At 34.0% G+C, this 25802-nt stretch overlaps 1 long non-coding RNA gene across 6 annotated transcripts in view; it reads right to left on the bottom strand.

Annotated features, from left to right (window-relative positions):
* Window positions 1-25585, bottom strand: part of LOC123684285 — a 45444-nt gene extending 19859 nt beyond the window's left edge. The window contains exons 1-6 of one of the 6 annotated variants that reach the window (XR_006748129.1): window positions 25114-25585; window positions 24468-25034; window positions 13082-13228; window positions 11146-11290; window positions 6704-6858; window positions 2780-2782 (exon numbers count right to left, since the gene is read on the bottom strand). This is a non-coding gene — a long non-coding RNA (uncharacterized LOC123684285). Of the gene's footprint in view, window positions 1-2779; window positions 2783-6703; window positions 6859-11145; window positions 11291-13081; window positions 13229-13327; window positions 13461-17948; window positions 18034-23576; window positions 23969-24467; window positions 25035-25113 lie in introns of those variants that run through there. The other 5 variants (XR_006748125.1, XR_006748124.1, XR_006748128.1 and 2 more) reach the window with 5 other exon arrangements.
* Between the last annotated feature and the right edge of the window lie 217 nt (window positions 25586-25802).

The raw sequence follows: 25802 nt of genomic DNA, 5'->3' as shown, positions 1-25802 counted from the left end.
ACACTTATATAGTTTAAGGTACAAATATACATGTCGCCCTCTTAGGTGACATGTATTTGTTGAGCTGGTATGAAATGTATGAATCTTCGAAGTTAATCTCCTCCGAAAAAGAAATTCTAAATATTTCTTAATTCTTCTTCTCTTCGAAATCTTATTTTTTTTTTCACGAAACGAATGAATCCGTAAATTCCTATAGCTCCTTTTAATATAGGAAGTAGAGTAATGTGGGAGGACATTGTTATTCTTCGCAGAGATTTATTAGTTTTATTCCCTACTTTTGCGTTTCCACTGAGCGACTTCAATGCAAGGAGCGGTAAATATAATTACGAAAGGGGGAGAAGAACATTTTCCCTTTTTTTTCTTTAAGAGCTCCGTGATAATTTCATCTTCATATCCTGAGGGAACCATAAAAACTGTCATGTATTTTTAAAACTCGTAAAATGGAAGGATTAGAATGAGGAAAAACCCGAGAGTTCATGTAATCTTGGACGAAATCTCAGACAATGAGATCGCGTTGGAATGAAATTCGGTTCTTTGACGATGATGAACATTTGGGCTCTTGGAGACACTGAACGTGATATTGATTCGACAAGAATAATTGGAGATATTTCAGTCTGATATCATTTCATGAAGAGTAGGAACACAATGATTATGCTGTGAAAAGGGGTGTAAAATGTAATATAAGGCCTAAAGTGATTCATCGAAGTTGCGTGTAGACACACTATTAACAATGAAAGACGGTATCAGCTACGGGTACGGTAGCAGTACCATATTCATTTCATGACCAATTCGCAGATTTGCGGCAGCATGTCCTCGATAATTACAGGAATTCCATTTTTGAGCTCTTGAAGTGACTGTGGAGCATTGGCATGGACCTTATGTTTTCTGTGGCCTCACCATTTTTTTAAAAGAGGGGACATTTTAAGGAAAACCAGATTTTCTATCGGGATGAAAATCTGACCGTGGTCGTTTTGCGAAAGTTAAGACAAATTAGTGGTTTCCCAAAAGTCAGCACGCTAGAGGAGGCGAGAGTAAAAGCCAGTGACAAGAATTCCTCTATATCGGATGGTGAATCAATAACACATTTTGGATAAATCACAAGTAATCGAAAGATCCGATCTTGTTCAAGCACCACCGCAGTATAAATACATCGCCTTTGGTAACAAACGAAACAGATCATCCTCATCACCCTCGGCCTCTTCCCATGTTCCCAGAATCCCCTCCGTACCCGGATAAAATTCCAATTCTGCAGCATCAATTACGAATCTCTGTTTACCAGATCCCGATCGAATTGTTGACCTCCTGGAAAGCTCTTAAATGGAAAGGCACGCCACTGGATAGCCCATTACGAATTGACGCCGTATTCGATATCCGATCCTATTAATTCATGTTGAAACGCGGAATCCATCGTATGACGTAATCAGGAACGTATCGGCCCTCTGGAATTGTCAGCATTGTGGATAAATATGGTCGAGTCACTCAGATGTTCTATCTTTTCACGACGGGATAATGAATCGAGTTAATCTCCGAGATGTGGACAAAATTAAGTACCCAGCTTTCCGTACTTTTCTCAGCTTCGTGATATTAGAATCTTCGTTTCAGGATGAACCTCATCAACCGCCCAAAAGTATCCATCTGAAGGAGATCTAACTTTTTGATAATTGTTATTTATAATGTAAGTGCAGAAGGCATTGATATTCTTCCTTAAGTTCAAAATTCAAAAACGAGCCACGAATTGGAGTTTTTGAATGAACCAGTATTAGAATGAGCCTTCAGTACGTGTATTATACTATCTTTTCCCTAATTCACTGAATTTTCATATCAATGGAAATCAGTGGAATATTTCCATAAATATCGTTTAGTGATTTTTACATCAATAAATTGTTGGCTTACAGAACTACTTTCTGTAACACAAAATATTTGACAGATAATAGATAAGTTCCGAGTACCAACATATTATTATAATAATAATGAATTATAATGATAAAATATATGTAAAACTTTTTGTTTCTTATACGCACGATTTGGTTCTACAAGATATGGCAGAATGAACGGATTAGAAAATATTATTTACAACATAGTAACCTGTTTTTCATGTATTGTTTTCTTGGAGGAACGAGTGAGACCAATAAGCAAAATCATGTCACTAAATTAATTATATTTTCTTGGTGGTGGCACCCAGAATGATCATAATTGCCCTACTTTTTTCATTTAACTCATGAATGACTTCTTGATCTGTCTGAGTGCTGCCACCAAAGGAGAATATTTCATTTAGTGACATGATGACGCTAATTGGTCATACTCGACAAGTGTGATTAAAGACAACAATATATTAAAAACAGGTTGCTACGTTGTAAATTAATATGCGACAATTATATAATATACATATAAGTATAAATTATTTAATCTCGTTTTCTTGCGCCGATAGCAACATCTTTAAATTTGCTTTTAGAATGATGTATATATTTCGAAAGAGATAGAATATTGGTGGTTTCAAAATTTTCCGTTGTTGAATGATGTCTTGTGAAATTTTGAGAAAACCTGATAATAATACGTTTCGTAATGGAATCTGCTGCAATGACGGGTTTTACTAAATGTGGACTCAACGTCAGTTTGAATTTTGGTTTCAAATTTAGAGTTATGAAATTGAACGAATAACGTTGAATCAACTTCAGCAACCACATATGAATGTTTATTACGGTTGAGTGCGTTTATTATAGGGTTCCCTTTCCAAACTGATGCGACCAAACGATTTCAGCACCCCATAAAACATCTCCACAATCTCACTTCACGAATTAATCCACCATACAGGCTGTAAGAAATTTTCCACGCAGAGGGAGTTCAGCGACGTGCGGAGCTCCATTTATCAGAAACCGTTTCCAGAGAGACCATCTAAGGTGGGCTTGCTCATAAATCAAACACTGCTCTCACCCTTAAGATTCCAATTTCTTGGTTTGCGTAGAATTTGGGAAAGGTATTGGAAATAAATCGTCAATTCGTCTCCATACCTGGCCTACTACTTCACTAGAAACATTTTCAACTTTATAAGTAAGACTGAGATATTTGCCAGAAATTCCATTTATCTAGATGAAAACCACCTCAGTTCAAAAGAGTAATTTTTTCATGATATACTTTTTTCTAGCAATATTAAATAGTTTTCTCCTTGAAGAATATCACCGAATATAGTCATAAAAATCTGTATTACTCGTTTATTATGAATAGCTACATACGCTACAGAATACTTTTGAATCAGGAATTGCCGAATGACGTAAAACGAAAATAAGACCAGGTGAGATACAAACAACATGAATAAATTAATAAATGAGAATACTGGCTTAAGCTGAACCACAAGAACAAAAAAAATGTGATTAGAAATATTAAAGACAAGATGATTACTGAGTAAGCACTCAGAAACATTTATCATTTTTTCAGAATTTAATTTATCATCGTTTAAGATTTCATTTCAATATTGAATTGAAAGTTATCATTCTCAGAGAGCACCTAATGTATCATTTTTCAAGATCTCCCAACCCAATTTTGCCTCTATTCACCATTTCCTTATACACCTATGTATTAATAAATATAGAGCTATAGGTATCCAAGTTTGCTGCGGAAACTCTGTCTAGATCATTCCACGTCAGAAATGGAATGAGATTTTCTAGAGACTTATGATTATGGCTAGAAAGGCTTCGTGTTTTGAGATTACCTGCTTACTATTCAGGCATGGCCCGAAGGAAATAACCGAAATGGAATCTGCTCTCTACAAAAAGAAAAACATTTCGGCATTATGTATTTCAACGTTGTAAAACATAATGATTGTTCTATGGAATAGCGAAGAATTTTAATAAAGAAAAATTTATAAAATTTGGACTTGCAAGAATTATACATAAAGGTTTAATGTCCAACATAAATCACATGCTTCTGATTACGTTTTCAAAACAGAATCTCGAACGAATAAAGCGATTGAATTCACGCAGAAACTCATACCCATCGGATATTTTCCAATATTGCTCTTGAAATTTCAATAGTTGAGATCATTTGATCATCTAATCCACCTCTTTCGTGTGGGCTAATTGAGTAAGATGTTCAAAAATAAATAGTAAAATGTGAAAATAAATAATTTCTCTTCGAATGCATAATGAAAACTTTCATATAGAATAGTTATTTATAATACAAGTGCAGAAGGCATTGATATTCTTCCACGAGTTCAAAATTCAAAAACGAGCCACGAAGTGGCGAGTTTTGGAATGAACGAGTGGTAGAATGAGCCTTCTGTACGAGTATTATACATTATTTTCTCTAATTAATTGCATTTTCATTGAAATTAATGAAATATTCCCATAAATATATTTTAGTGATTTTTGCATTGAAAAATGTTGGTTGGCAGAACTGATTTCTTTAAGGCAAATTGATGAATTGACAGATAAAGCCGTGGCGGAAAGTTCGGAGTACCAACATAGAATAATAAAATATAACCATAAAAACTGTGCGTTTCTGATATATTCTCGCACGATTTTGTTCTACAAGATGTGGAAGAATGAACGGAATAACCACAGAATTAGAGAAAAGATTTTTCCATAACATGGAACAATTCAATACAAAATTATAGCAACACGAATACAAATCCGCTTTGAATGTGGTCGAACAGAAAATAAGGCATACTTTTTTCTCGAGCCCATGGGGACGAATTTGAAAATTGATATTTCCGGCGTAATAAACATTTCTTATAGTATCAGTCATAAAACTACGCCATCTTGAGGGGACACATCAGAAGATACGAATAGACGGAACTTTTTCCTCCACGAAATTGGAGCGTCGTTCAGAATATTAATATCTTCTTTTCTCCATATAGTAGTTTCCCCTTATGTCAACTTTTCCCGTGGAAAATTGGCAGGAATGTATCATTCATAAATCGATGTGGGTTTGCGCATATGGAATACAAATTTCTTATATTCGGCGGATAATTTTGATTGATTAATGGTTGGAACGTATTTAGGGGGAATTTTAGTAACAAATGACTGAACTTGCAGACTCCCGAGGTACGGAATATTGCTACTCAGCATACTAAAAATGAAGATGTCACAAATTTTGATGAATAATGTTCAACAAATATACATATTTCTATTACTTGTAGTGAAATGATTGACTCTCGAAACGGAGTGTATTTATAAATAACTCTTGAGTATGCAATAGAATAATGATTTCAAGGGTGGTCTTAAAGGGTATTCCTAGAGATTTCATTTTGAATAGCCAGCTATCTGGTCAGCTGTCATTATTTGAAGAGGTAATTTTTTTCACATTTGACAGACGAAAACACCGCTATTACTGAAAATTGCTTACACGCTTCAACAAGGCATTTAAATTGTTAAAACTCGCTACAAAAATGTTGCAGTCATAGTTCGAAAAACTACTTTTGGGTCGTAGAGAAGCACCTTCTCTGTCGACAAAAGTGAAACTGGCGGAAAAATTTGAGTTGTTGGGACAAGTTAGTTTATTTGCAACAAGCCGGTGCTACGTGTCACAAAAGCAACTAAAAATCGCAATTTTTGCGAGATAAGTTTTCTGATTGTGTAATTTCTCGTCTTCTCGAGTTGATCAAAAATTAGAAAAGGTCTTTAGTAGGTATTATATTTATCATATAATTGTATGTGTGGGAGGCCAGAGGTCCAGAAAATTTTTTCACACGTCTGATGTGCCTCAGAGATCCAACCAGGCTCCCTTCCTAATATAAAGATATTAATAATCTCTCTCCCTGTCCCGATGGCTGATTTCTTTATGCCTACGACCTAATAGGTATTCCTAAAGATGAAGTGTGTCGAGGAAATTGCTTTACGTCACGGGTATTTGAATAAGTTTTAGCAGTGATGCAGAGAGAACTTTTTTTTGGGCCTTATCAGTGAGAGAATTTTTTGAATCCGGCACTGAAATCTCATAGGAGAATGTAACGCCTGCACGCAATCTTCTCGGAGGGTTCCGCCATAATCGTATTGTTTCTCCGGTAGTTTTCAAATTTGTCACGACTGTATATTGGCTCATTTCGCAGTCGATGCCAATTCCGAACGACGCATTTACCTGTGGCCAAATCCGCCATTTTCGCGAAAAACTCTTCACTATCCCGTTGAATTATGTGATAACATTCACCGCATGTATTGAGCTGTCAGCCTTCGTCAAATAAATTACCTAAAATAATCGATTCCAGGCAGACCGACTGCCACAAAATCAGAAAAACGCACCGTTAAAGAACTAAGAAATATATTGCAATGTTTTATTTCATTGCCAGTGACGTTCCTATAAATTATAACTTACTTGTTTGTTGTGAACAAGTCGAAACTATAAGAAGTTGTCTGGTTCAAAGTACCATCTTATTGTGCCCATTAAGACGGAGCGTTTGTTTTTCAATTCATGAATACCGCATTCCTCTTACATTAAATTCTTGTCGAGGTCATAAATTTCTTACTTCGACCGCTTTTGGTAGTACCGTCTTTGTTTCTGTTCATTGCTTTTTACCAGGGGATATAATTTTGCATTTTGTGAAGGCTTAAATCCGACTTGAAGAGTTTTGTTCTCATTTTAATTCACTATGAATTATGAATTTTCCTCTATAATTACAGTTTTCACATATTTCAAAGGTTTCAATATTTATAACCGATATAATGAATATAACGTCATTGCATGAAAATTATGTGATAGGTAGATAACTCACTTTTTCCAGAAGTTTCGCTCACAGACCAATGTCGGAAAAACAATCATCCTTCTCGCGGTGAAGATTTTAGAATTATTATCTACTCCCACGACATATTCCAGACATTTGTATTCCATCCTTCCAAAACGAAAATATTACAGTTCCACACTGAGCGCCTGAAAGAGGAAAAAACTAGATTAGTTGGAATCAATATAATTTTTCGAATCGCTTTCTAATGAAAATTTAAATATATTATTGTTTCAGTCTCTACTTGAAGGAAGTTTATCTTGCTTTTACTAAATACTGATAATAATTGTGTAATAATTAATACCAAAATTTAAAAAAAAATGGATGTCTGGGTTTGTGGAATTTCGTTTCTTATTGATATAACATTTTCTTGTTCCTTTAGTATAATAAGGAATGAAAACTTAGTGAAAAAAATTCTTGATTATAACTTTTTACCTTAGTGATATATTGCGCATGTTTACTTAAATATATTAAACAACTAATTCATGATGTTTATTTTTTATTTCTCTTTCTCAGTTTTTAGTAAAAAACTAATCCAAAAGTAGCAGATAATACCAAGAATTGGAAAAAATTCATTTCAAACCAGGTACATTTTTTGAGAAATGTTATCAATAAAAGACAATAACATCACAAACATAAATCATTATGTATTGCGTGTTTTTTTTCTCAACAGAATACTGGACTCAGAGGCTGTATTTTTCGAAGGTTCCCCTTTATCAGGATTCCATCTCGTTCCACATTCGTTTTGTTTGTCAGAAAAAAGCTGTTATCCGAACGGGAACGTAAGTTAGTTGCACACGTTCGTGGCCGTAAATTTTCGGTTAAACTCCGGGCAAAAACGTGAAACATCCTGCTTGGACCCTTTATTGGATTTCCCTCAGTATCGCTTTTAGTTTTTCATGCCGCTGCTTCTTTTTGCGCACCTTCGAACCTTAATTCCGCTCTGCTGACGCGGTTGTGAAATAATGAGACGTGAATGAGAACACGCATTTTCCTTTTCTGAATAAGCATTTTTCTCCTCAACGTTTCACAAGATATTCAATTTGTTTTTCTGGTATAGGCTTCTCATCCAATTATCTATTCTATTTGTAGTTGATCGCCTACCTAATGAAATAATAGAAAATGCTTTTGATGGAATTCTAGTTTAGGTCTTATGGAAAATTAAGAGAATAACTTCTTCTTCGAGATGATACGTTTTTCCTACATCCCGACTTGAAAAGTCTGGGAATATGTCCCTAAGTAATCCGAAACAATAAATTTAGTTTCTCTAATTCTGTGGTTATTCCGTTCATTCTTCCACATCTTGTAGAACAAAATCGTGCGAGAATATATCAGAAACGCACAGTTTTCATGGTTATATTTTATTATTCTATGTTGGTACTCCGAACTTTCCGCCACGGCTTTATCTGTCAATTCATCAATTTGCCTTAAAGAAATCAGTTCTGCCAACCAACATTTTTCAATGCAAAAATCACTAAATTATATTTATGGAAATATTTCATTAATTTCAATGAAAATGCAATGAATTAGAGAAAATAATGTATAATACTCGTACAAAAGGCTCATTCTACCACTCGTTCATTCCAAAACTCGCCACTTCGTGGCTCGTTTTTGAATTTTGAACTCGTGGAAGAATATCAATGCCTTCTGCACTTGTATTATAAATAACTATTCTCTAATTCTGTGGTTATTCCGTTCATTCTTCCACATCTTGTAGAACAAAATCGTGCGAGAATATATCAGAAACACACAGTTTTCATGGTTATATTTTATTATTCTATGTTGGTACTCCGAACTTTCCGCCACGGCCTTATCTGTCAATTCATCAATTTGCCTTAAAGAAATCAGTTCTGCCAACCAACATTTTTCAATGCAAAAATCACTAAATTATATTTATGGAAATATTTCATTAATTTCAATGAAAATGCAATGAATTAGAGAAAATAGTGTATAATACTCGTACCGAAGGCTCATTCTACCACTCGTTCATTCCAAAACTCGCCACTTCGTGGCTCGTTTTTGAATTTTTAACTCGTGGAAGAATATCAATGCCTTCTGCACTTGTATTATAAATAACTATTCTGAAATTCTGCAGCAATCACAAGTAAACCCTGTGATGAATTGCGAGTTCATAATCCTGCTAGAACAATGTCTACAAAGAAACTATTTTCAATTTATGAACTAGTAAATAGAAATAGTTTTGAAATTATAAATGATCAGACTGAACTATGTTGTACTAAAACATTCAACGTGCTCAAAGAATACCTGAATTCTTACATATTTGCCATAACGGTCAAAAAAGTTTCCTCCATCTGTATCATATTTTATAGCCATTTTTAGAGTTTTTATCATCTTTTTGTAGCTGAATCGTTATAGATATGCTGTATTTAATTATTTTTAAAGGTGACTACGTTTACGTTTGAGGGTGTTGTGGCCAATATTTTATGAGATATAACGATTCTTGACGATGTTACATTTTCATTTTTTTTTTTCGAATTGAACTGTGAGGTTCACGATTCGGTGAGCAGATTTAAAATCAAAAGTAAAGGACTATCCCTCCTTATCAGGAAATATAGTATTTTGTTTCTTTCAATTGACTTTATAGCTCGAACGTAATATTATCATCAAAAAGGTCGTTCATAGACCGAAATTCACTTTCCTGTCGAGCTCAAACCAGCCCAGTTTCATTTCGACGCAATTATAAATCTGAGCATTGATGTCCATTCACATAAAGGAGAAAATATTTTAAACCTTTTCCGATCCTTCCCTCCTTTGATCCTTTTTGGGACTTCAGAGCGTTCCCGCTGCCTTTTCGCATTTATCTTGATAATTCGCGATAACTGAAACGGAAAGTTGAATAAAGGCGGCCTTCCGCAGAGAAATTGAAATTGTTTTTTACCTAGCCCGATGGTGAAGTATTAAAGTAATAAGTTCTGTCGGCAGCGTTGGGAGTTTCGAATTATTCCGCTGTGGCGGAAGGAACATAGTTTAATGAAGAAAACGCGCTAACTGGAGTGGAATAGCACTACAAAGGAATAATTAACAAAGAGGGAATATCTGCTGAGGAACTGCAGCTGATGAAAACTTTACTTGGAGGTATACCGTTTTTCTGCGGTAATGCAATTTTTGTGTAGATATTGTCAAAAAAAGTATTGATCTCTGGGGAAAATGAAACACGAAATTGGGTAAAAATCCAAGGATCGATAGAATATTCTGAAAATTTAGTATGTTTCACGTAAGGTAAATAATAATAATAGCCTACTTTAAACGATTACCAAAATTATTGCATCAGGAGTAATATAATAATTCTACTCTAAGCCACTTCGCTGAATAGGTAATCAAATCACCTTTCATTTGATGTATCACAATTCATATATTCCCATTTGAAAAAATTACTAGAGGGGTGCAGGGCGTAGGGGGTGAGAAATATCAAATTCAAAGAAGCATACGATAAATTGCTTTTGAAATTAAAAATCGATGGGTGCGAGGATTTTCCTTAATAATTCTTCGTACATGAATTATTGACGAGTTAAGTTACTTTTTTGGTACGCTGTATATGAGGTCTCGAAGAGTGCAATTACCGAATTAGGTAGATAGCCCCTGACTTTGCAGCAGTGCTATCCTCCTGTTTTCGATGATCTACTTGAATTTTTCATGATTCTTTATAATGTTTCGTGCTGATAGCATCAGAATCATAAAAAAATCCATGGTCAGATTTTCGACATACTAGCAGGATTTTAGATCTCAACTTATCATGAAAAGTTCAAGTTTATTCCGATCAAGGGATATCATGTTTACGGACAGACGGAATTGAATTCGACCACGGAATCGTCATCTGTAAATCGGACCTTATCTTTTGGGACCATTTATGGTTCACAAATTACAAAAATACATCATAACAAATTGGTATGTGTTTCTCAAAAAAAAAAAAGATCCTTGAATGCCTCTAAGAAGAAAAGTTCTTATAAATCTATGTTTTAAACCTTTTTATTTTGAATCTACAGGATATGCGAGTCTCAAAAAAAAATATATTGCACGTTACTGCTTTCACTCTGAAAAAGAATGATTGTTGAAATTTTCATTCAAATTGATTGTCTTGATATTTTTTCCTTCGAAGAACGATTATTTATGAAAAAATAAAAAGGATAACTAGTATTCAACTCTTTCAGTGGTTGATGAATTTGACGACTTAATTGAAAAAAAAATACTATTGATTTTCTCGAACAAACGAAAAGAATTCAGATTAGCTGTTGAAAATAATTACTTCAAACACAAATCGTTAAAATTATGATGAAAAAATTATTTTTCTTGAAACTTAAACACCCTGTAGCCCAAAAATGAATAGGTTCAGTATCTAGTTTATAGAAAATTTATCCTTATAAAGTTGTTTTCTTTTAATGAACTTACTACATATAATAATTATTCTGAATACTCACCGATTGGTTTATTCCTCATTATGAAAAAGCTTTTCGTCATTATAAACTTCGATTCATTATTTTCCTACAGAACTTCTTGGTATGTTATTTTCGTCATCACTGATGGACACTGAGAGTTGCAATTGACTGATGGGACATCATAAATCTATAACAAACAATATACCTACATATTCAGTATCATTATAGCATTTGATGAAATAATTCATAATATCAAACGTAACTTGAATGAAAAATGTGCATTAAATACCTTAGAAATAACTAACTGGTGAAGAATACATTAATTCACGTGAATATTCGCGTATTTTTGCAAGTCAGTGTGTCATAGACTACTTAATTATTCAATCTGCCAATAAACATAGATTTGTGGGCGGGGTTTTGGCATTCCTTCAATCTATGATCGAGAGTATCTACAGAAGTTAGAATCCAAAACCCTCTGTGGTTGAATTCCTCTGTTACGTCATCGATAGACATGATTATCAAATCGACACAAAATCATGTTTTCAATAATAGTAATAGATTAAGATCTAAGTGAGGGCTTTTATTTAACAAAGATTGTATGTGGTTATATTCGGGTCGAGTCTTGCATCTGAATTTTAACTCACTTCTAGTGGTCAGATCGACTTGAAATTAGGCAGATGTACTCCGGTGACAAAGTGACAATGTATTATGAAATTTTCGTTGGAAAAAACAAAATGGAGGACGATTATGTGATTATAGTCCGATTTTGTTCATAATTGGATGGAATGGGACTTATCGCATGAAATATTACTTTGAATTTTCAGGGAAGGTTCGTATATCATGAACTGACAGGCAACTAAGGTTACAATTAATATAATCATTCGATATTTGTTTTTCTTGTCAGTTTCGAACCAATCGAACCTGCATATTATTGGATGTAAATGAACTAAAAATGAGAATATTTCTATCTTCATGCAAAATTTAATGTTGATGGTACCAGAACGAAAAAAAAATCGGAAAGAATATAAAATTAACAAACTGAGGGAAGAACTGGAAAAAAGACCGGAGCTTTTATGCGCTTATTTATTCGAGCGCTAATTGCACCCTTATTGACCACATAACTGAATATTGGTATAGGTATATGTGGTCTCGAAGGGTGCAACTGCCGAATTAATGAACAAGCATTCAAAAGCTCCTGACTTCAAGTCAGTGCTTTCCCTCTTTTTTCGATATTCTTCTTGAATTTTTTAAGATTCTGATAATTTTTCGTGCTGATATTATCAGAATCATAAAAAAACGAATGGTTAGATTTTCCACATAGGTACTCAACAGTATGTGAGAATGCATTTAAGAAAGAAAGTTCCTTTTAACTTATGTCCTATAAACCACTTAATTCAAAAGCTGCAGGGTATGAAGGGATTTCAAGGAATAAACAAAAATGTTGATTAAAATTTGGCGCTATAGGTACCAATGGTCATTTCTTTACCACTGAATTCAAAGAAATACCATTGATTAACTTTACCAAAAGCTAAAGTAATTCAGATTAGCTGTTGAAAATAACTACCACATACAAAAATTGTTAAAATTATCACGGAAAACTTTTTTCAAAACTACAAAATTAATTGGTTTAGGACATGGGTTCATAGAAAATGTGTAATCCCCCAAGGGTGCAACCAAACCTAAGAAACATTAACTTATTCTGAAATTGTACAGATCTTGTTTAGGTAGAAAAATCATTCAACACTAACTTGTTAAGTTATAGCAAATAGCAGTAGGGTGTAAACAGAAATCGTCAAAATACTGTCAATTTTTTTGGCCAATTCTAGATACCATACAAAATAAGTAAAAACAAATTAATGTTGCAGTTGTGTTCCCCTATGATTGAAATCATCAACATTCAACGTTATAGTTATAATTTGGAAAAAGTTGTTTTCTTCGAATGAACTTAGTACATATAATAATTGTTCTGAGTACTCACCGATTGGTTTATTGCTCATTGTGAAAGAGCTTTTCGTTATTTTAAACTTGGATTAATTCTCTCTTAGAACCTCGTTGTCTTCCATTTCCGTCATCACTGGACACTGAGTATCAGCAATTGACTGATGAGTGATGGGACATCATAAATCTATAACAAACAATATATGTATTTAGTATCATTTATAGCATTTCGTAAAATAAAACATAATATCAAACCTTATTTGTATGAAAAATGTGCATAAAATACCTTAGAAATAACTATCTGAAGATAAACAGATAAACGCATTGATTCACGTGAATATTTACGTATATTTGCATGTCATTGTCATAGCATAGACTACTAAATATGTAATGAAGTCTGCCAACAATCATAAATTTGTAGGCGGGGTTTAGGCATCTATGGTCAAGAATTTGTGGTTGAATTTCTCTGTTACGTCATGTACTGACATGATTATCAAATCGGCACATGTTTTTAGTAACCGGATTGCCAAATCGAAATAGATTTGAATAAAATGTGTGGAATTGCAAGTATTCCAAAGCCCTCTTGAAATAGATTATGATGCAGGTGAGGGCTTTCATTTGACTTCCAATATTTTAAAGTACGGTTCGAATCTTGCAACTGAATTTTACACACTTCTAGTGGTCTGATTGACTTGATATTTGGAAGGTGTTTATTACACTGGTGACAACGCATTATGAAATTTCTAACAGAAAAAAAAATGGCGGCACCACTATAGCGGATGTGTTTTGTGATTATGGTTTGATTATTGGAAATTGGTATCTGAGAGGTTTTCGGGGTGGGTAATTATGTTTTTTTGTCGAAATAATTCAAGATGGCGGCTCTAAAATGGCGGGCGAATTTTGTGATTATGGTCCGATTCTTTTCAAAATTTTTATCTCGGGGTTTTCACAAGAATTCAACATGGCGGACGAGTTTTATGATTATGGACCGACTATATAATCCAAAATAGGTAACTTGGGATTGTCAGGGACGGAGATTATGATTATGAATCCTTGGGAGATGAGTTTTGTGATTATAGTCCGATTTTGTTCAAAATTGGTTAGGACTTATCGTAGGTAATTGCACAAGTGCATCAAAATTACCGATAATTTTGCATGACAGCGTGTTGTCATAAAAACTGCATGAGTTCATTTTCATTTTTGGAGAAAGAGCCCGACACCGAAGGTGGAGGGCTCTTTCTCCAAAAATGAAAATGACCGAATGCAGTTTTTCAAAGAAAACACGCTGGAATGCGAAATTATCCGGTCATTTTGATGCACGAGTGTAATTCGGAGGAATATTTCCCGAATGAACTGTTACATTACTTGTCAAACTGATGTAGAATGGAATTGCCATAGATTTGAACTGTGTAAGGTGCATAGAAACTATGCATCTATGAACAGAACAATTATCGCAGTGCAGTTTCGCTTCCTACAATGCAATTATCGCTGTAATTTTCGATAATTGTTCTCCAGATACATAGAATTTTTGACAGGAGGGAAATATTCGAAAGAAATATTACCTACTTGAAATTTTCAGTAGCCAAGTGGCAAAAGTGTTAGGTTTCAGTGGTTTCACGTATTTCAATTTCAAGATGAAGTTTCACTGATACAACTTTCCGAAACTTCTGGCCAACTACTAACTAGCAGAGTAATTCGCAGAAACATAGGAAAAATTCAATTATGGTTTCTCTTATTGTTGGTGTTTCAAATTCTGGCGTTTAAGTATCAGATGAGCACAATGGAGAAGTTTCGTTGACACGTGCCAGTAATAAAAACTTCTCGAGTGATGGCAACTGGATAACTGAAGGGTCTCACGTTTCTACCAAGACGTTTGAATTATGACTTATAATAGGCGAATTTCTCTAGAGTTGTATGAATGGAGAATATTTAATTATTGGAGGTTTCCCTGTAGGTTCCTCAGCATTATTGTTGAATTGACTTTTAAATTGGGGAGAAATTCAAAAATAATATTTCTCTTGATAAACATTCAATATGAAGTCACATTCACACATAAATGTTATTATTCTACAAACAAATACATAATCGGAAAGATTCAATACTAGCTCTTACCCCTGCATCGCCCACCGATATATTCAAGTTGGTTCGTAAATTGAACACGTTTGTTGTTTTTCACAACTGTTCAGTATCATCAAATAATATTTTACACGATAATACTCGAATTAAGTCTACACAATATTAATGGAATTCTTTAATAATCTGCTGTTATCTAGGAAATTCTGAACTAAATTCAACCCAATTTTTTGAACATGTTGGGAGTTGGAAGAGAATTTCGAATAACAGTTGTTAACTATATCAGAAAATATTGTCACGACAGCAGTAGAAGAATTTCAAATTCTAAACTACAAACAGAGCAACAGTAAATAATAATATAATGATTTCTAACAAAATTTGTCAATAAACGTTCCAACTGATGAAAAATAATTAATTTCCAATTCATTTATGCAACGTTGCATTGTGCATGTAGATATAACTCGGTGTGTTTTGGATGCGCAATGGAAAAGTGGTAATATAACCACAGAAAATCCAATTTATTCACATTGATGAAACTTGCATTACCTTCAATTAGAGTGTGTACATTTTCCATTGGAATAAAATTTGCTTCCGGTCGATAAATGAGCTTTATGTATAATTACTGTTGAGGGAGCCGGAAATTTTATCATTCAGCATTAGTATTTTTTGAGCTGAATTAATTGCAATATTTGGTCGAATATGAATATTAGGGTTTGTATTTAGGCTTATTTAATATGTCCATGACAAAATTGGAGATAGGAAATGATGAAACTCGATATAATTGAACAAGTCACAAATTCTTCACCCTGATCGTATATTCTTTGGGTGGTTGTTAAAAAAGAAAGGGCATTTAGAGTTTATTTTAACAGTAGAAAACCTAGTTTACTACAAAATGGTGAAAATTTGATGGTTTAATACGCAAAACTAAAGCAATTTTGGGTCTTCTTGAAACACCTTCTCGGCCGGCAATAGTGATGGAAAAATTTGAGCTGTTGGTACAAGTTAGTGATGTTGATCGAAACCGTGTGTGTCGTTCAAGAACAAGTGAGCATTAGCCCATGTTGTTGCCGAAAACCCAGGTTTTTCGATTCCTCGATAATTTTGGAAATTAGGCCATGATCAATGATTTTTCGACACGTTGTGATTTAACACCTTCAATTTTTTTTTTTAAGGATAAGGTCTACATATGACATTGTTTCACAATCGATTCAAGACCTTAAAGATTTAATTCGTGAAGTTAACGAGGACATATAGCCGCAAGTGTGCAAAGTGGTGATGGAAAATTTCATGAAAAGGATATGGTGGTGCAAACGTAGCCATTTGGCTGATATCGTTTCCTATCGTCAATGCTATACCTTGCTTTTTCCAATGAAATAAACATTCACTGATTTCTCTTAAAATATACCCTTTTTTCCGATAACAAAATGAAACTTCTCATTGGAAAATTCCTTCAAATAAGGGTTATGTATTTCTGCAACATTTTCAATTCAATTGTCCGATACCTTGTCTAGCTACCTTCCTTGAATCAATCGATCTCAGGATAAAATTGAAAACGGAAATCGCATAGCTGGTGGACTGCGGTTTACTTTTTTCGGAATTAAAATGGAATGTGCATCGAAACGTGTCAAAATCCGTGGGCGATTCAGCCGTGCGTACAAAATGTGCACATACACGCATTCCCACAACCCTCCGTCCTCTCCCCTCTCGCCACGGGTCGTACACATTCGATGTATTTCATATTAAATCTGCGGTGACCACTATCGTCTAGATTTCCGTTTATTTAATGGGAAAATGAATTTCGGCCAATATCAATTATGCAAATTTCAATGAACTCCCAGTTCATTTTGATCTGAACCACGGATGACGGGGAAAAAAATTCCGCCCAGAAATAATTGAGGTAGTTTTGTAAGGCAAATTTTCTCGGTCGGTATGAAAATTTATTCGGTTCGTTCTGAGACAGTGCGCATAAATGGTATCGCTAGAAAAGTTTCATGAAATTTTTTATTATTTAATTTAATCAATTTATGGTCACATATGAATAAAAATAATAGTAGTTACCTTCGAAACATACAGATTTACAGGCTGGTCAATTTCAGAAGATCCACTGAAATAACTCCTTTGCCTGGATCAAAAAATGTTTCAAATAAAAGTTTCTCAGTCTTCAGACGGAAATCTAATGCAGATATTCCCCATAACCTTAAAGTTCAATTTCGGTCAAGTGAATTTTTTTAATAGGGAATATACATTTTTCTTTGCAGAAGCTAATTCTTCGTGAAAAATGTAGGCATATTTTGTCTTTTTCGTTTTTGCGATAAAATGAATTGTTTTGATAGGGATATGTTTTATCCTTAGAAAGATTATGATGAAAATTTTTAGACAAGTGAGTATCTACCCAAGGGAGACAAATGACAAATAAGATATAAACCAATTGAAACCTATTGCAACCAGCTCCAGAGCAAATAATAACAAAAAATGCTCAGTATTATATAATCCATTCCTAATTCACACCCTTTTGGAGATAATGGACATAAAAAGCCATTGTCATTTCAACAATCATGATTTGGCAACAATATTTTCCTCTGGCTCCTCATGAAAAGAATTCTGGAAAATAAACAATATAAAAAATTCTGAGGTCGCAGCTCCCACGTACACTTCTCATCGAAATCTAGAAGAAAATAATACCAATTTCCTGTCGCCAAACGCGTCTGCCGATCGAGATGATATTTTACCACTATTCAATCACCGACTCTTTATACTTGTTCATTCCCAATCACCGCTCTATTCAGTTGAAGCTATCCTCACCCCGTCCTGCAAGTAATCGAATAAATCCTCACCTCTATCTCCTGACGAATCCGACCAGTGGCGTAGATCAAGGCTCCAATTGTCGCAGTTGGCTACAACTTGGTTGACAAGGGGCATCCCAAGGTGACTTAAGTTCCCCCTACATATATCAGCGAACTTATTCGTTCTTCCACAACCGCCAACTATCCGTGTCCAAATTTCATAAGGATAAGAAAAACCGTTTAGTTCACCAGGTAACAAACACACGTTTGGATCCATCATACTAAAAGAGATTTTTGAAAAGGTAATTTTCAATGTATCAAATTTATGACAATTATGATCTTAAATAGAATCGAATCAAAAATTCAAGCACGAAAATCAAACAAACAATATCTCTTCTTCCTCTGCGCTACTGGAATTCTTCAATACATTTTTGATGAATCGATTCTCTGGCAGATTCTCTGTGGAAATTCAGCATCCTGGATTTGTATAATAGATGGAAGAGTCTGAGAACATTTGGGCCCTAGTTGAGCTCTGGGAATGGTGTTTGTTCGTATGCACATGAATTTTCATGACACTGGTTCAGTTCTATCAACAAAAATACTGGTAGGAATTTATAAGCGGACATCAAAGATTAATTTCTTTCGAATTGTTGTTTTGAAGCTTTTGTTTTTGATGACGCACGAAACACCAAAATCTACTGATCTCTACATTGAATATTTTCCGCTCCTTCCGAATATTTCGATAAAAAACCGCACTAGCTAGGTACCCATTTTGAAATGTAGGTGAGAACTTTTGAGAAAATATAAATTTAAAACCTCGTGTTTTTTATTACTATCAAATCACATTGCAAATAAAATGTCAGCAAAATGACATTTTCTAGCGTATGAGAACCAATCTCTTCGCAAACGTCACAATGTTGCGGGGGGAACGGGAAAGCTGCGCGTAGGCATACCGTGTATTCTTTTACTATGACTTAATATTATGTCATAAGTATATCGTGATACTTGTGAAATGATCTGAACTGAATAAATACAAACGAAATTTATCTTTTATTATTCACCTTCCAAATTCAACCCCCTCTCGTGAAATTACTGAGGAGGAAATTTCAAATTCTTTCTTCCGTTTTTATACCTAAAAACACAAGGAAAAAGTTTCCACAGAGATAAACTTCGCATCTTGAGGAGACAAACTCCTGCCAGATGTCGATTCATTTGTTTTTCATTCAGAACGAGCAAACACAAGACGAAGTTTGCCAATAATTTCCAAATAACCTGGGGCGCCAAGATCCCGCTAAGCCCGAGATCCAGCACATTCTCCAGTATCTCCCAGTAACTCTTTATTGGAAAGCATTTATACTGACGTGCACGTGTGAAGTTAGATGTTTCCTTCCGCAGATATCACGTATTCGACGATGTTTCAAAACTTTCGACCGTTTTGGAAGTATCGTATCGACGCCACCTTGCAGGGATGGGGAGGGGGTTCTTGCGAAAAGTAAGCTGGAGTTCGAGCGCAAAAGAATTGGAAAAGTTTCTGGGAAGACGTCGTTAGACAAAATCCCGTATTGGGGGGGATTTTTGAAATTATTCATGTTTTATGGAATACTCACAACTAAATGAATTCTGATAATTGTAATGATCAGCAGATTTCTTACCAAAATTCGAATCCATTTAAAACTCGACATTAGAATTAGATATTCACGGATTTGATATTTTATTAGTTATTGTATATCCGATAGTTTACCACAAATGAATATTGGTCTAGCAAGGCGCTATCATTTTTGAGCGCGCATGCCCCGAATAGGTCACTCTATAATTTAGTCATAATGTTAGAATTTTGAGTCGCGAGTTGCATTCGTGATGGATTGCAAAATATCCGTCCATCAGGCTGGGCATTGAAATTAATCAAGTAATTTATTAAGTTAAAAGTGCAAAATCGACAATGGAAGAACAAATAAAGTTAGCAACCTTAGCTGAGTCCTGAGTCCAGTGATGAGGATATCGAGGAATTGATTATTCATACTATAGCTGATATAAAAAATATGTCAAAACCAATGGAACCTGTTTTTGATTTCGATAATATAATAGATGATCAATTTTATTCAAATGATGTCCATTTTTCAAGAAATGATCAATGATGTATGGTGGGCATATAGGACATATGATTAATTGAAATATATAATTCATTATTATTATTAGTGAAGAGAATACACATCAGAATTCCATTCGAGTCGATCCGAACTATGACAGGCTTGGCACGAACTTCTCCCCTTTTTAGCTACAATTGGATTGTAATTACCGCTAATTTCTACGTACCTAAGTTAGAGGAACATCTGGACAGCCTGAGAATGACACCTTCTCGTTGAAATATATATATGATTACGGTGCAAGTAAGGGTGGAAACTGACGTTATAACTCGTAAGGGAATTGTTTCAATTAGCGGGAATGTCCCGATGCATTGTGCTCTTTCCATAAGGGCCTAAGTTATACCAGTTTTTAGATGGTGAGTAATTAGTCAAAAAACATTTGAACAATATTATTCTCAAGAAATAAATTTCCAAATATTTATTCATATATATTTCCTTATGGATCATTTAGGAATTCTCTATTAGGAAACTCTAAACACCACCCTAATTGAAATAGTATCAATTTATCTTGTAGAGAATTCTCTAAATTCGATCAATGTCTTCCTTATTTATTTTCTTCACACCGCTCTCCCTTATAAATCGATACAATTTGACAGGGAACGCCTTTCCACTGTTCCTACCAAATCACCGGGATCGAAGCTTCGTAGTTGCCCATTTCGACAGACAGGTGACTGATGTCTCAGAAAACGAGGCCGTTTTATATGCTAAACCCTCTCTCTACATAGCAAATGCATTCCGATTCCCATTCTTATTGCCTCTAACTCGAAATTGATCTCGATGCCGTAGGACGAATCGAACCGAAATCCTGGCGCTTCAAACAGGACGAATCTGTTAACGACAATGTTCAATCCTGAGAATCTCCCTATGAATTACATGTTCTATTCCTCGAGAACGTTTCAGGGGTTTTCATGTGCACATCTCTTCAAATCATGTCGGATACGCATCGTTTCAATTAGGAACGAAATTGGAATAACCGTTATGGATGAAATCCACCTTATATGGAGTGTATATTTTTTTGCTTGCTCAAAACATTGAAGATATATGAACTACCGAAAATTAAAAGCACCTGTCAATATTCAGAAATAGTGTGTAAAAAGGATTTTCCATTAAGAGGTTTAATTTTTATTTAAAAAAAAACGACGGACATGGTTTCGATTTTCGCATCAGTTACTTTTCCAAAAGCTCAAATTTTTCCGCCAGTTTCAAAAGTGCTTTAGTTTTGCGAATTGCGACTTCAAACTTTTGTAGTGAATTTTATGCATGTCATTGCATTGTTGTAGGTTGTATCGTTCCATTTTTAGTGATGGAGCTTCTCAGCGCTCGTTCATTATTGTGCCAATTGCATCCTTAGCTCATGAATGAACAAGCGTTCAAGATTTCCTACAGAAAATTGCTTCTCTCATTTTTGTTCTATATTCTTGAATTTCATATGGTTCTATTTTGGCAAGTGTTACTTGTTATGAAAGTGAAATAAATAAATTAAATAAGAAAAAGAGACAATTTATGTAAGTATGTAGGTGTCATATAAGTGGGTATAGAGATTATATAATTTGAAATTTTTAGTTTGTTATTAAAAAAATTGTTAAAAAAAAATTATTGAAATACATATACATGTATTGTTTATCAAATACATATAATAATAGGGAAACAGATTGTTCTTGATTTTAGGAAGAAAATGTCGCCAAATTTAGGCATCCTGTCTTAATAGAGAAAAGAAAGAAAGAAAAGAAAGCAAGAAAAATTGAATAGAAATAACATGAACACGCTGCAGATTGCTAACTGTTCAAAACGGATAAAAATAATAGGTATTTGGAAAAAAAATCAAATGACATCATTTTCCGAAGGGTAAATCTAACAAAAAAAGATATTTGCTCCTGAGAAAAAAGTTTGACAGCGCTGGGACGCATGGCGTCTTTATTTTTTCTGCCGACTTTTACGCGCATCTTAACTTAAGTCAATATTGACTTAAACAATACGCATTTCACAGAAAGAAAAAATATTTGTATTTCCGTATCGTTGAATGAAAATGTTATCTTTCTGGAAGAAGGTAGTTTATGCTTTCAAAAAATGAAGGGATGTACCTGTTCAGGACGCCATAAAGGTTGGCTAAATCTGAAACTAGGGCAAGGCATTAATGATTATAATAAGGATGCCTAATAGTGACGACGAAATGCCTATATCGCCTTCAGCTATCCAGGATCACGATTTTCTGATAAGATTCAAAACAGGAACAGGAACTGGTGCTCAAGGATTTCGTATAAAGCTCTGAAGAAATTGCCGTGTGCGGGAGGCGAAAATGGAGATGAGATCTCCTTTCACGTAGTCAATGCAGTGGAAAGAATTTATCCTGACTGGAATGAATTGAAAGTTGTTTTTTTTCGTGTATTAGTCAACAATGGCTTGAACTTTGGTTGAATACATCCTATCATTGTCTCAGAATAGTTATTTATATACAAGTGCAGAAGGCATTGATATTCTTCCACAAGATCAAAATTCAAAAACGAACCACGACCTCGTTTTCGATTGAAGCAGGGTAAGAATGAGTCTTCTATTCAAGTATTATAAGTACATTATTTTTCTAATTCACTGAATGTTTATTGAAATTAATGGAATCTTTCCAGAAATACATTTGAGTGATTGTTGCATTGTTAAATGTTGGTTGACAGAAATGATTTCTGTATCACAAATTCAACAGATAATAGATGAATCCGCGAGAGGAGAGTACTAACATATAATAATGAATTATTACCATGAAATCTTTGTGAAACTGAAATATGCCCACACGATTTTATTCCACAAGGTATTGCAAAATGAAAGGATTCGCCACAGAATTAAAGAAAGATTTTCTAAGTAGGATAGAAATTTTTTTAACTAGACAACCCCTTAGAAATTACAAGATCTTGATTCACAAATTGCTTTGAAATGGACATTAAATCTTTTCTCAAATTATCGACATGGAATTTATTAAATTTTAATATAACGTGTGCATCTGGTTTGGTCATTGATTTTGAATAATTTAAAACTTCACTGAAAATACTATCTCCTCTGATTCACATTCTGAAATCTCTAAAATGACATTTCTTTATTTACTTCCAAATCCTTAAGTGTTCTCTCTGGTCTTTATTTTTAAGCATCATTTTGATTTACTTCTAATCCTGTAATGTGGTATAAAATAATGCCAAAGTTAGGTATTTATTTACTATCTAACATAAACTTATTATTATGATACGAGATGCCGAGCGAGATACGTATATGCTATCTAACGATTGCCTATTGACGGTTGCCATTTTATGATCTCAGAGTAGTTTGTGACAATATTGAATTTGAATAACAAGATTGATATTATTCCATGTCTGAGACTAGATTGTACGAATGATTAATAAATAAAAACTAATCAATTTTCCAAATTCCCAAAATATACGATACGATAGGACCAAACTTATATTCTGGCTTATATCGATGATATAATGAATACCTTACTATGATTCAATGCAAGAACTTCGAACACTTATTACTGATTAGTGATTTTACTTACCAAATATTGGTTAGATGACCGAAGTTGTTTCCTTCGAGATTCGACGAAATATTGGAAGTAAGTGTAGAACCTTAGAACATTAATATAAACCTTCCTTTGTATATGGGTTGATCTCAGGAAAGGGAAGGATGAAGAATATTAATTCGTAGAGCACTACACACACCACCTTGATTATTGAATAATCAATACCTAGTTCAATATTTAATTTCACTGTGGGCTAACTATTATTTCACTTGAAAAGAGTTCTATTTGCGGGCTAACTATTTCAAATATTATTCGAAGCGAGGAAAATAATCAAATACTCAATCGGAGTATCGATCAATCCGCCATTAATTATAAATTTCAACTCATATATCATATTTGCAAGGCGCATGCCTAGTTGGTTGGAGTTACAGATTACGGTTAATCCGTAATCTGTGGTTGGAGTACAAAGACATAATATTCTATGATGCTCGCCAACCTCCGTCGAGGAGACGGCACCACAGATTTGTTATCCGTAATCTGTGGACGGCACTTAATGAACAAAAAGATTCTATGTATGATACAAATTATTCATTCGAATTTGATTCCTCATTTATCACTTGGTGAAACATAATATCAATAATAATAAAAAAAGGAAATAAGACACTTGTCATTAGTCAAGTGTCAAACTTAAAGTTTCACAACTTAGAATATAGATAGATAAGTTTCACAATGATTTTCAGAAACAATACGCTCTATTAGTGATGACGTCACACACCGCCATTTTAGTTCTCCTGTCAGTGTTCGGATTGTTCGGAATCAAAACAAATAAATTGATATTCAAATTGGTACGTTATCCTTAAAGAAAGTTCAAACTAATAAACACGGCTTTTTACGAAATCTGGGTTATGATGCAGGATTCAAACTTACTGGTATTGATCTCGTTCCTTCTGTCTATCAATTTACATATACTGAAATCGTTGCTTAAATACTCTTATTTATGAAAATAGGCCAATTCCTTCAACAACACCATACTAATTTGAATGACAATTTATTTGTTCGGATTCCGAACACTGACAGGAGAACAATGGCGGTGGGTGACGTCACACTAAATAAATAAATACTGAATTTTATTAAAAATGAGAATTTACCTAGGTATATACCTGAAGAAACATCATAAAAAAAGCAAATAATAATTTAGAACCGAATTAATTGACAGTTATATTATTATAAAACTATATGTTAAGTACACTTTTTTCAAAATTATGGTAGAAAAAGATAGAAAAATACATAACATAATTCTGTTAAACACTTGTGCTTTTACATGAAAATGAATACTTGATTGACTTCTATTCAAACAGGTACATTAAATAGACTGATATTTTACACAGTGCACTATTTTATGATGCATACTGCGTGGACAAATTTGTCTTATAGTTCCATCGATGAAACCCCAGCAGTTTGGTACAGCTCATTCCCATATTACGAATTAGTAGACTAAAAACGAGTAATATAATAAGGTAATAATATGGAAGTGAAAGAACTAATAAAAACTTACGAAAAAATATGTACTTACTATTTTTGAGTCCCAGATTACGAAAATGTTATCCACATTGCTATAATTTTATTGGTTCATGAGAAAAAAATTCACAAAGTTTGCATATAGAATGTGGGAATATCTATCAATTTAGACCTTTTTTGAGGTTTATATCATCTGTAGTCGTTCAATATAGCACATATACAATGTTTCCAGCATTTTTTTTTGCGAAAACTACTTTATTTCATCTTAAACAAAGGAAATCGACAATGTAAACATTGATTATCCTACCAATATGTTTCAAGGTCGAATTGCTTCTATCGAAGAGAATTGTAGTGTTGCCGTATTTCTCATTTTTCATTAATTGCTACGAAATTATCAGGTGCATGAAGGGTGTTTAAATTATTTTCCTAAAATAATGTATGAACTTGATTTACATAAATTCGCGCCCTTTCTGTTTGCGAGTTCTGGGACCGTATTCTCGACAAGTGATCTTTCAAAACGTATAGTACTTTCAGTGCTCTGAACACTGGATGTACGTATACGTTTTGAAAGATCACTTGTCGAGAATATGGTCCCTGGCAATTGTCAATTTTTTTGATCGTGTCGTCAGGAATTCTATAGCTGATCTGTTCTAAATTCAAAATCAACTGAATAACCCAACAACATAAAAGAAGATATTCTACCTATGAAATATATTCTGAATTGAGTTTTTTCAATACATTTCA

The sequence above is a fragment of the Harmonia axyridis genome, chromosome 7 (genome assembly GCF_914767665.1).
Source record: "Harmonia axyridis chromosome 7, icHarAxyr1.1, whole genome shotgun sequence".
NCBI classification, from domain to species: domain Eukaryota; kingdom Metazoa; phylum Arthropoda; class Insecta; order Coleoptera; family Coccinellidae; genus Harmonia; species Harmonia axyridis.
This window is presented reverse-complemented; position numbering and strand designations above follow the sequence as displayed.